This window comes from Rhinolophus ferrumequinum, chromosome 13, assembly GCF_004115265.2.
Source record: "Rhinolophus ferrumequinum isolate MPI-CBG mRhiFer1 chromosome 13, mRhiFer1_v1.p, whole genome shotgun sequence".
Taxonomy (NCBI): domain Eukaryota; kingdom Metazoa; phylum Chordata; class Mammalia; order Chiroptera; family Rhinolophidae; genus Rhinolophus; species Rhinolophus ferrumequinum.
The window spans coordinates 19,435,597-19,448,924 of record NC_046296.1 but is presented as its reverse complement, the minus strand read 5'-3'; positions in this window follow the sequence as shown (position 1 = coordinate 19,448,924).

The window sequence follows — 13,328 nt, the reverse complement described above, 5'->3', positions numbered from 1 at the left end:
ATACTTTTTAAACATCTCTTCAGCCAGAGGAAAACCTTCAACATAATTTTAAAAGTCAAAAAAGTTCATGATGAAAACGAGTAATGCCCTGTCTCACTCCTCCCTCTGTCCCCTGAGACACTCACAATTCCTTTAGTGATTTTTCAGGCACTTAATTACATACATCTAAATAATTTGTTTATATTCTGTTTTCTTGATTAACCAGATTTAAACATCATCTATTTACTTCCTACTATGGAAAATGGAAAGAGGGTGCTCTTATACAGCTACTCACAAACATTTCTCCTCTCCCCGGTCTTCTAACGCAGTTAAATTACATTTCCAAATCTGAGCCATGTAGTATACTATGCTTTCATGTCCTTTTCTGTAAAATTTTCAGTTCTTCCTGGAGTTAATAACTGCCTCGTTTTTTATTTACTTCAATTTCCTCATACTTAATGCCCTTCTTTTAAAACTTTCTGACAGACCCATAAAACATCTCTAAATAAGGTCAACACCTCATGTCACCTTCCTTTATTTTTTTTTAAATGTCCTCATGTAGCTCTCTACCCTGCTGTTCCCTTCTGGTCTGGCTCTCTACCACTCCGCACAACTGCTGTTCTAGTACATCTGTCATCATCATCTTCAGAATCCACTTTGCTTCTCTCCTGTTTTGGCATCCTTCTTCCTGGCTCCCCTGTTTTCATTTTGTTAGTTCATTTCTTTATTGTGGTGGAACACAGTTTCTTGAGAAAGTGTGGCAAATACAATTTTTGAGAAATTAGGTGTCCTTATTTCTCTTTGATTACTGTAGTAAGTTTTTAAACCAGAAAATATGATATCTCCAACTTTATTATTTCTCAAGATTGTTTGACTGGTTGGAGTCCCTTAAGATTCCATATGAATTTTAGAATGGATCTTTCTATTTCTACAAAAAAAAAAAAAAATCATTGGAATTTTGGTAGGGATTAGATTCAATCTGTAGATCTTTTTGATAGTATTGACATCTTAACAATATTAAGTCTTCCAATCCAGGCAGAGATTTTTTTTTCATAATTCATATTAAATAGACTATGGAGGAAGAAAAGAGACCATGTTCTTTAATTTGTCTTTGAATTTATTTCTTCCAAGCCATTCACCTGAAAACCTCAAAGCATCTTTATTAGTTGCTTCTCAAGCTAATCAATGGGAACTATAATCACTTTTCCTTATATTATTTATCAACAAAGAATCCACACCTCCTCCAGATTGATGGCTTCTCATTGGAATTATAGATCAGAGTCATCTGAGAGATTTTGTTTTGTCTTGTATTAATATAGAATTCTATTCTCTCCATCCCTAAAACATACTGAATTATAATTTCAGGGATTTAAAAATAAAACAAATTATACCACAAAGTTAAAAACAAATCCAAGAGCAAGCAAAAAGAAACACCTCCCCCACCAAAAAAAGAGGGGGGGACAAGAAAATGAAAAAGAAGCTGGGAGAGGTAGAAATGTGCAAGAAGGAATGACACTGAGGGCAAATGCCAATGTTAGCGCTATAATAGAAAAACAAGCAAATCAACTGCAAAGCTTAGCTAAAAAGAAGGAAAAAAGAGAAAAAAAAATCATAGGGAAAACAGAAAGCACAAAGTTTAAAATTTTCAGTAATCACCATAGAGTTAAATAGACTAAACTCACCAGTTAAAAGATGGATATGGTCAGATTAGACTTTTTAAAAGATTATATACGTGCTTTTAAAAATCACAGACATAAAACATGAAGACAGAGAGGTTGAAAGCAAACGAATAAAAAAAGTATTATAGGCAAATACAAAGAAAAAATAGGTAGGCAGCTGTATCATAAAAGACAAAAGTTAAAATGAGAAACATTATCAAGGATAAAAAGTCACTACATAATGAGAAAAAGTTTAATGTACTAAGAAGATGTAATAATTATAAACTTGTTTATACTTATAATAAGTGATTGATCCAAGTAGAGTAAACCAAGGCATCATCGTAATGAGCAATTTCAGCACAATTCATTCACTTACTTATCCTTCAGCCACAAAGGTATATAGGATTTGAACAACACACTGAAAAAGCTTGAGTTAATGGATATTTCTAGAAGTCATCACCCCACAATCAGAAAATACACATACTTCTTAAGCACACATGAATAATTGACAATTGACAAAAAACATTTGTCGATTTTTTGGTCTATTATTTCAAACTACAATCTCTCAGCACAATCCAATAAAATATAATTAAATAACAAAAATATGTTTATTTTAGAAACACATTTCCAAATAATGGTTCCAAAAATAAATTTTAATAGAAAATTTAAGATGGTCAGAACAGTGGAGTTCAGCCAACATGGAATAACAATGAAAAGATTTACTCTCTCATCTTACAGAATAGGAAACCAGACAAATATATACAAAACTGATTCTCACACATTGGACAATAAGTAACACAGTTTAATAACTGAGAGAAGAGAAACAAACAAAATTAACCCTATGATTTCACCAGCTTACTGACTTCTTGTCAGAAGTTATACAAGATAGATAACAAAGAAGAGATATCATTAAAATACTGAAACCCCAAAAATCTATCAAGCTAGAATTTTTACCCAGCAAAATGTTTTCTTTTTTTATGTTTTTTTTTGCCTGTTTTTTTTAAATTAAATTTATTGGGTTGACATTGATTAGTAAAATTATATAGGTTTCAAGTGCACAATTCTATAATACATCATCTGTGTATTGTATTGTGTGTTCACCATCTAGAATCAGTTCTCCTTCTGTCACCATATATTGACCCCCTTTACCCTCTGGTAAGCACTAAACTGTTGTATGTGTCTATGAGTTTTTGTTTGTTTGTCTTGTTTGTTGTTGCTTACAATTTTATATCCCACATATGAGTGAAATCATATAATTCTCAGCTTTTTTTCAAAGTTGAAAAGAAAATAAAGAATTTTTTTCAGACAAAGACTGAGAGAGTTCATTGCCTTCAGACCTGCACTGTAATAGAAGTTAAAGGAAGATCATAAGGCAGAAGAAAAATTATACCAGGCAGAAAAATGTATTCACAAAAAGAATAAAAATAGAAATGGTAAAATTCATATCTGAATCTCTTTTGAAGATAATAGACTGCTTAAAATAAAAATAATAAGGATATATACTGTAGTTTATGCATATGTAGAAGGTAAATGTATAAAAATAGTACAAAGGATGAAGAGGGAAGTGGACGTATACTATTTTAAGTTTCTTACAAATACATATGAGGTTATATATTATTTTAAATTAGACTACAAGTTAAAGATGTTTATAGTAAAGCATAAAGCAACGACTAATAAAATAAAATAAAGACGTATAACTAACAAGACGATAATAGAGATAAAATGAAAACTTTTAAAATTAATTCCAAAGAAGGAAAGAAATAGGAAAAATGGAACAAAAATCAGATAGAAAGAAAAGAAAACAAATAACAATATGATATAATAGATGTAAACTGGAAAATACTGAAATGCACATTAAATATAAACGGTCTAAGTATACAATTTAAAAGGCAGGGACTGTGAGATTAGATTTTTTTTAAAGCAAGACCCAACTACATATTCTCTACAAGAAACTCACTTTAAATATAAAGACACAGATTGGTTAAAAAGCAAAATACTGAAAAAGATATAGCTTGCAAACAATATTCATAAGAAAGCCAAAGAGGCTATCTTAATATCACACACAGTAGACTTCTGAAAAGAGACTATTACCAGGGATAAAGACAAAATAAAATGATACATTCATCAAGAGGACATAACAATCTTACATGTGTATTCACCTAATAGTAGAAATTCAAAATAGATGAAATAAATACAGAACTGAAAAAGAAATAAATTTATTAGTATAGTTTTTCCAACACTTCTCTTCTAATAATTGATATAACAAGTAAACAGAAAATCAGTAAGAATACAGAAGACTTGAAAAACACTCCACAAACTCAATTTAATTTACATTTATAAATCACACCATCCAACTACAGCAAAATATAAATTCTTTTTAAGTGCATGTGGAACATCTGCCAAGATATACTATATTCTGGGCCATATAACAAAGTCTCAATAAAATTAAGAGTATTGAAATCAGGCAAAGAAAATTTCTCCTACTACTCAGAACTAAACTAGAAATTGATGACAGAAAAGTATTAGAAAAACCTCCAAATACTTGAAAATTAAAAATCTCCAAATACTTTTAAATAACCTATGCTTCAAATTTATTTCAAATTGAAATAAAAACTATTTTGATTTAAATGAAAGTGAAAACACAATCAATCAAAATGAATGAATTACAAAGCAGTGCTTTGAGGAAAAACTTGTAGAATTAAATGCTTATATATTGGGCATGAGGGTGGGTCTACAAACTAATGGTTTTAAGCTTCCAAGTAAAGAAACTGAGGGGGGGAAAAAAAGGAGTGGAGCAAATTAAACCCAAAGTGAGAAAGGGAAGGAAATAATAAAGAACAGAAAATAATTTCTAAAAAGGAAAGAGAAAAACAATAAAGAAACCTCAATGAAACCATAAACTGGTTCTTCAAAATACATGATGTAAAAACTGACATCACAACCATGGTATCTGACAGAATATGAAAAGTTTAAGACCAATGTCATTCATGATATTTAACCTAGAAAACAGCGTTTAAAACTTGTAGTAAACTGAATCCAGCAATGTATTTTCAGAAAGGGCAATACGTCACAATCAAATAGGGTTTATCCCAGAAATGTAAGGTTGGTTTAGCATTCGAAAATCAGTACATTTCACTTAGCATACTTGGCAAGCTGAAAAATGGTCCCACAAAAGATATTCACATCTTATTTACTGGAACATATGAATGTTACCTTATTTGAAAAACAGTCCGTGTACATGAGAGTAAATCAAGGATTTTGAGAATAGGTGATAATTCTCACCTCAACTAGATTATTCCGGTGGGTCCTAAATGTCATCATAAGTGTCTTATAAGGGAGACCCAGAGGGAGATTGACACAGAGGAGGAAGCAATGTGAGCACAGCGGCAGAGATTGGCACGACATGGCCACAAGGCAAGGATTGCCAACAACCCTCTCCAGAGAATAAACCTCTAGTCATCTGCTGGGGTAGGGGAGAGGCAGGCACTCGTTGACAGAGTTGAAGAGGGGGCCTACGGATCCAATTACCTCTTAAGCAGCTTTTCAAACAATCCTCCCTAGTTAGCCACACACATTCCTTCCCCCATTCCCTTCCAGAGGTAACTGCGGCCTCCAATTCTTGGATCTTTTCAAGACTCTGTGGTATATATGTAAACCAGGTGAGTTCTCAGCTTTCTCAGGTTCACCAAGTAAATTCTGACTCATCCATAGACTTTCTCACTTACAAAATTGTGTTCCTCCTTTCTTCTCTCCCACTCTCTCCACTCTTGCGGGTTCAAGCCTTTTTAAACAATCCCTTTGCTGTAGCTTCAGTGGGATTTTGGAAGAGAGCAAAATTAAATGCATGTGTTCAATTTGCCATTCTCTGCTCATCCATTCATTTTCAACTTCCAAAGCTATGTTGACAACTCTATTCCACTGTCATCTCCTTGTTATTTTACGCTTCTCTTTTTAACTTGGTGTCAATCTAGTGGGGTTCAGGAGGGTGCAGAAACAAACCCATGCATTCAGTCCACCATGTTGTACTTGAAGCTCTCTAATTATTAGCTTTGGATAAATTCCTTCCCGAAAGTGGAATTACTGTGTCAAAGGGCTTGCTTGCATTTTAAGGCTTTTGGTAGAGATGGTCAAATTTCCCTCTAGGAAAGTACTAATTTATACTTGAACCAATGGTGTATGAAAGTGCCAGTTTCTCTATAGTCTGAAAAGGAGCAGTACTGTGCCTTTTAATCTTTGCCAATCTGTTAAGGGGAAAAAAGATATCGCATTTTGCATTTATTTTCACTACTTAATATCAATGTTTTTTCGTATATTTATTGGTTTTTACTTTTGTGAATTATCTGCTTGTATAATTTGTCAATTTTTACAATTAGGCTATTTTCTTGCTGATTTTAAGAGTTTTTATATAGAAAGAATATTACTGATTTTTATTTGCAAAATAAAATACATAAGTGTCCTTATAAAGAAGAGGCAGAGGAAGATTGTGACAGAAGAGGAGAAGCGTTATTTTGATTTTTATTACATTTTTACTGCAAAAAAAAAATTCCCACTTTGATAGTTTTATATTTTCACTTTTTCATAAAGGAGATGATCTTAATCTGGTCTTCCGTATCCCTAATTCATGCCCCCAGGTAGATCCAGTCTGCTACTTATCCATTATTCTCTTCTTTATTTTAACTACTATATTTTTCCTACTTAATATTTCTGCTTGATCTTTGTTATGTTTTCTTGTCCTAAGATGTTAGATATTGCTAATATCTTCCCTTATCACTTTTAATTTATTACTCTAATTTTAAATCATTGATCTGTCTGTTCTAATAGTTCTCCTTCTAAAGGATTCTGTACTCCAGTTGTGTTTTATTTTTTGTTTGAAATAGCTATGATTCTAAACTGTCTTCTTTTGGCCTGAGCTCATTTCTGCTGGGGAGAAATGCACTCAGTGAGTGCAACTGAGAGAAGGCCAGACCCCTAGAATCCAAGGAGCTGAGGGGTTGGGAGTGGAAGAGTCCCGGGGTAAAGAGACAGGGCACTGGAGATCTCAATCACTACTCACCTCACAAAACAACTCTTTGGGACTGGGTTTCATTCACCCTTTGCAACCCAGAAAGAAACAGCACTGTGAGGAGACCAACACCACCACCCCCACGGCCCCCAAATAACTCACCTGCTTGGGGACTTGGAGAGGGAGGGGTGGAGAAGCAAAAGTCCAAACTTAATTAATTTCTACCTGTTTTTTTCAGTTCCTCAAACTTACCCTGCATTTCTGGAATGAGCCCTATTTTAGCAGAATGTGTGTATTCTTTTCACGTAGGCATGCGCTTGATTTGCTAATATTTTATTGATGTTTTATTCATGGGCACATTATTCAGTAGCTTTCTGTTTTGTGCTGTTCTATAAAGTTTTTGTATTAGAGTTAAATAAATTTCGTTAAATAAATTGAAAAGTTTTTCTTCTTTATCTATTCACTAGAGCAATTTAAGTTGCATAGAAATTCTGTTTTAAAATAAAGCACCTACAAGCAGATCTACATTCTGTGTCTGAGGTACAGTTTGGAGGAAAGGGGAGAGGACAGAGTTCTTCACAGACTTCTTGATTTATTCCATGTTTACTGCTCTAGTCAGACTTTCCTTTTCTTGACTGTATTTCAGTCATATTTCCTGAAAACTCAACCAATTAACCTAGATTTTCAAATTTCTCAGCCTTACAGTCTTTTCCTTCTTAAGATAAGCTTTACTGGAGTCTACTTTACATTCAAAATTCCCTCATTTTAAGTGAACAGTTCTAAGGGTTTTAACAAATTAATGCATTCTTGTAACTTCCACCAAAAATATAAAGTTTTTCTGTCATGCCAGAAATTTCCCTCATGCCCATTTATGGTCAATACCCTCTTCCCAGCCCTGCCCCAGGCAACAACTGGGCTGCTTTCTATCACTATTACTGGTTTTCCTAGCATTTCATAGGAATGGAATCAGGCAGAATTTGTCTTTTGTATCTGACTTCTTTTGCTCAGCATAGTGTTCTTGAGATTTACATATGCATGTATCCATAGTTTGTCTTTTTTTATTATTGAGTAGGATTCTCTTGTACAGATATACCAGAATTTATTTATTCATTCATCAGTTGATGAAACTTTGGATTATTTCCAGTTGGGGCTATGGTAGGCTGACAAAAAAGAAGTCTCCCCGAAAGACATTATCATACTAATCCCCGGAACCTGTAAATGTTACTTTATAAGCAAAAAGCATCTTTGCAGATGTGATTTAATTAATGGTCTTGAGATGAGCAGATTATCATGGATTAGCAGGGTGGGCCTTGAATGCAATCCCACGTATAAGAGCGAGGTGGAGGGAGACTTGACACACACAGCGGACAAGATATGAAGACTGAGCAGAGAGAAATTTGAAGATGCTGGAGTAATGCAGCCATAAGCCAAAGAATTCCAAGAAGCTGGAAGAGGCAAGAAATAGGTTCTCCCCTAGAGCCTCCAGACGGAGAATGGCCCTGCCTCCACTTTGATTTCATACCAGTGAAACTGTTTGGACATCTGGCCTCCAGAACTGTGAGAGAATAAATTTATGTTTTTTCAAGCCACTAAGTTTGTAATAATTTGTTACAGCGGCCTCAGGAAATGAATTCAGGGGCTATTACATATAAAGCTGCCATATAAACCTCTGTGTACAAGTCTATGAGTAGACACATTGTTCATTTCTCTTGGATAAATAGAAGTGATATATGTTTAAATTTATAAGAAATTGGCTGTTTCCAAAGTGGCAGTACCATTTTGCATTCCCATCAGTAATGTATGAGAGTTCTTGTTGTTCCCACATCCTTGCCAGCACTTGGTATGACCAGTCTTTTTAACTTTAGCCATTCTAGAATGAGCCATAGTGATATCTCATTGTGGTTTTAATTTATCTATCCCTGATGACTCATGATGCTGAGCACCTTTGCAAATATTTTTTGGCCATTCATATATCTTCTTTGATAAAGTGTTTATTCAAATCTTTTATCCACTTCTTACTCAGAGTTTGCCTTCCTATTAAGGTATAAGAATTTTTTATATAACAGATATGTTTGCAAATATTTTTCCCCCAATCTGTAGTACATATTTTCAATTTGCTTGTCTTTCAAATAGCAAACTTTTTTTATTTTAACAAAGTTCAATTTAATTATTTTTCTTTTATACTTTGTGCTTTTTGTGTCCTAAGAAATCAGCCTAACCTAACATCACAAGGATTTTCTTCTATGTTTTCTTTTAGAAGCTTTAGCATTTTAGCTTTTACATTTAGGTCTATGATCTATTTGATGTTAATTTTTTTTTTTTTGTGGTGTGATGTAAGGATCAAGGTTTACATTTTTACACGTAAATATGCAATTGTCCCAGTTCTATGTGTTGAAAAGAGTATCCCCATTGAAGTACCTTGGCATCCTTATTGAAAATTAATGAACCATATGTGTTTCATTGATCTGTGTGTCTATCCTCACACCAATACCACACTGTCTTGATTACTATAGCTTTATACTCATGAAACCAAATATTCTAAGTCCTATAACTTTGTCCTATCTACAAAATTGTTTGGGGTATTTTAGATCTTTTGCATTTCCATATAAATTTTATAATCATCTTGTCAATTTCTATCCCTCCATTCCCCTCATTCTCTAACCCCCCCAAAAAAGCCTGCTGGCTTGTTTTGAATCCATAGATAATTTGGAGGACAATTGAAATCTTAATAGTAAGTCCTCTAATTCATGAACATTGTATATCTTATTATTTCAGTTGTATTTAATTTCTCAGTAAGGTTTTGTAAATTTTCAGTGTACATGTCTTGCACATAATTTGTGATAGTTAGCCTTATTTTAAGGTTTTAATGCTCTTGCAATTGGTATTTTTAATTTTGATTTCCAATTGTTTATTGTTGTCTTTTTTTTTTTTTAGAAATCATTCTTTCTAGGGTTTTGTGCTGTCTCTCATTTATAACATTTTGTAAACTCTTTTCTGTTTAATTTCCACTGCTAAAGATTTTCTTATTTTATTTGCCTTTACACAAATAAACACTTTGGTTTTTCAATAAGACTATTGAGTCTGCATTTCCTAATTCACTGTTTTGCTTTTGTCTTTATTAATTTTTTTCCTTTCGCTTTCATTAGATTTGTCTTATTACTCTTCTCTAATTTTTTTAGTTAACTGTTAAAGGCATTTGCTTTCATTCTCTTATTTTATTATTGTTATGGCTTTGTGCTGTGACCACTTAGCCAAGCTGGAAGAACTACATTTCAGAGAATTCCCTTCCTTATGTGGTTGTGGGTTAGAGAGAAATTTACATGATATTTAGGAGGCAGGAGTAAAGAAGCAGTAATTTTTATTTTTTTTTATCAAAGGTCAGTGTGGGGCCAAGTACTATTGCGGTTTACAAATGTGCTGGCTGATGTTGGTGTGACAGCAGCCAGGCCCTCAGCTCTACTAGGTCTCCTCCTGTTTCTCAGAATTCTGGTCCTCCTGCATGTACAGTTGGTGCTACTTACTGAGGTAGTGGAAAACAGACACGTTTCCTGTTTGTCGTGGTAGATTCTGGTTTGCTCTTACTCTTTCCTACTTCACATCTATCTCCCTTCCTGATTTAACCTAACCTGAGGATTTTCATTGGAATCACCAGAGGTTTGGGGTCTAGGTTAATACTATAAATTTCTTTTCACTCTGGTTAGTGCTCTAAAGAGTGTTTTTCTCATTTTATTAAATTTCTAACTACGTCACTAGCAATCATTTATACATTAATTCTAAGTTTTACAGTTTTATTGCTTGCCACCATTTCTTGTGTAGCATACTTTCCATGCTGGAGTTATTTTGATCCATTTTTCTATTATATTTCTTCTAGCAATTTTTTAGGAGTAATGGAGGGTATCCTTTCTGAATCCTGGCATATCTAATAATATGCCCAGTACATGTCTCTTTCTTGGCCATATGATTGATATAGTAATGGACATTAACCAATGTCAGGCCAATGAGAATGAACTTTAACCAGACCTATTATTAAAGTTAAGTCTTAGACCTACCAAGGGCCAATTGGGCCACCATGTAGATGAGAAAGAAGCCAACCCAAAGTAACTGCAGAGGTGAGGGATGACAGGAAATGAATTCTTGAATACCTGTATCCTGCCAGAAAATGAAAGGAATTGATTGACCACCAAAAATCCAAAAGATAGATTCAATTCCTTCTGGATTCTGGTTTCAGCTTCCTCCTTCATTTCATTGGGAATATAAATGTAGAATATTTCTTTTTTAAAAATCATGTTTAATGAAGTAAATTTGTTGCATAGGGGGTATATATTTTGTTATTTTCACAGGGCTCCCCCTTGTTTTAGATCCCTTGTTTAGAGCTTTTGAATTTTTTTCATGTGTCTGGTGACTTTTGTTTGCTGACACAGAGGGTGTATATATGCTGTCCCAGGACTAGGATTTATAAGAGAGTTGTCAGCAGTTGTTGACGTGTTCAGTCATAGATAAAATAGATCTTTTCTGTGATCTTATTCTGTTAGATTTAGTTTGAGGGTGGCTTCCAGTTGCCTAGGAAGATGGGGTAAGTGAACCAAGTGAGAGAATTTGGTTCCTATTGTTTTTGTGGCACCTTAAGGTTGGCTAGATCATTGTATCCCTCATCTCCCTGAGACAACGACATCAAAGATGTCCCTACCAAGTGCCAGCTGGAACCTTAGGCCTTCGTCAGTTTCTCCCTACACGGGTTCATGCTTCACCATCTGAAATCATTCATGGGGTTGAAATTCCTGCCTCCTCTCCATCTTCCACCATGCTGCTCCTCAGTTCATAATTAGCCCTCAACTCTGTGTCAGTCTGTTCTAATCTTGGGCTTTCTAGAGGTAACCTGTAGGTAACCTGTCCTACAGCTGAAATCAGAAGCTGAAATCAGAAACCTTCTCCTAGGTAACCTGTCCACTTACTTCCTATGCAAGACGTAAACTTGTATACTTCCTTCAAACCCTATGGTTCTCAAACCCCAAGAAGCAACTAAGCAACAATAATGAGTAATATTAAACCCAGAGAAAACAAAAAGTTGCACAAGAAAGGAAATGTGATCGTAGTATGTACTACATGGCTCAGTGATGAAGAGTGGATTTATAAGGTCACAACATCAAGTCTAAATATTAATCAACCAAAAAGATATTTAAAAAGATATAATTCTGTTAGAAGACTGGAAGGAGAGCAAGTATATCTGTACGTTGGGGAGGGAGTTGTAGCTAAAATCTCATTTTCCATAGTATGAAACCAACAGATAGTATCTAAATCTACAACAAATTAAAAGCTGTATAAGTATGATATTTTAAAATATGGAGATCAAAGTCACTGAAAGAGTTAAAAGTGGCTACCTCTGGGAAGTGGGACCAGAGGAAGGGAGAGGTAAAACTACTAAAGTTTTTAAACTGTGTACCTATGTCACTTTGTCAAAATAAGACACCTATTTAAATAGGTGAACTATATGAAGGTGTTCTGTCCATTAGCTCGTACTGTAGCCACATAAATTGTCATAATTTATTTTCTATTTCTGTGTTTTAATTAAGGTGTTTCTCTCTGTAATTATTAGTTTTCCTGAAGTTTTTCTTTTTCCTCTTCTTTCCCTCTCCTCCTACTCAGGGCCTAATGATTGAGGACAATCCTGACAGTAATGACAGCTGTTCACCTTCATTATCTTATTAAATCCTTGCAACAGCACAATGAGATAAGTGCTACTTCCTGTTATACCTTAAAGAAAAGGAACCTGAGGTTCAAGGAGGTGCAGCAATTTCGTCCAAGTTGCATAACAGCAAGTGGTGGACCAGGGGCTTGAACACAGCTGTGGTGACCCCAGAGCCTACGCACTGACACTTACTGTCCTACCGCACTCTATTGCTGAAGAAGGGAGAAATCACAAATTTTAGGCTGACTTCAGTCTGCCAACTTCAAACCTGTGGCAGCCAAGTGCCATCATCAAGCCCCAGCTGAGGACCCTGCCCACTTATACCAGGTGGCTGTTGCCTCATCTGCCTGGGGCCCCCATCACTGCTCCCTAACAAGGACTCTGAGATGGGATTTCATAGTTCTAGACTTGTGCCTGGTGCTCAGAGAACAACTCATGATCATTAGCAAGAGGTTTGACCTACATGACTCCCACTCCAGCCTCTGGGGGCCCTCCCTGCTGTCTTTGTTAAACACCTGCTGGGTATAGCCTCTGCCAGCAGGCCTGGCCAAGACCTCTCTTGCCTCCCTTCCCGGGACAACGCAAAGCCTAACTGGGCAAGCCAAGGTTATCAAGGACCTAGAAAGGAGTTACAAAGTAACAGCTCATCTGCAAGGACAAAGTGAGGGGCTTCAGCTCACGGCCTTGAAAGATGGTGTGGAAGAATGAAAGATGGCTTGCAAGTCTTTGCTTGGCGGTCCATTGGGAATGGAGTCTAATTCCCTCCTCCTAAATGTGGGCTGGCTCAGCTGGTGCTGTCAACCAGAATGCCTACTCATGAGACTGTCACACTGGAGAGGTTACCTATAAAATCTGTGGTGGGAAGCCCCAGCTGAGCTCCACCTAGCAGCTTCTCTGCAGGGCTCTGGGAACACCCTGGGGAAGGTCCACTGGGAGGTAGCAGAGGTATGGGTGAAGCATCTTAGACCCTTCAGACCAGCCCTTTCACCAGTGGAGGACCACT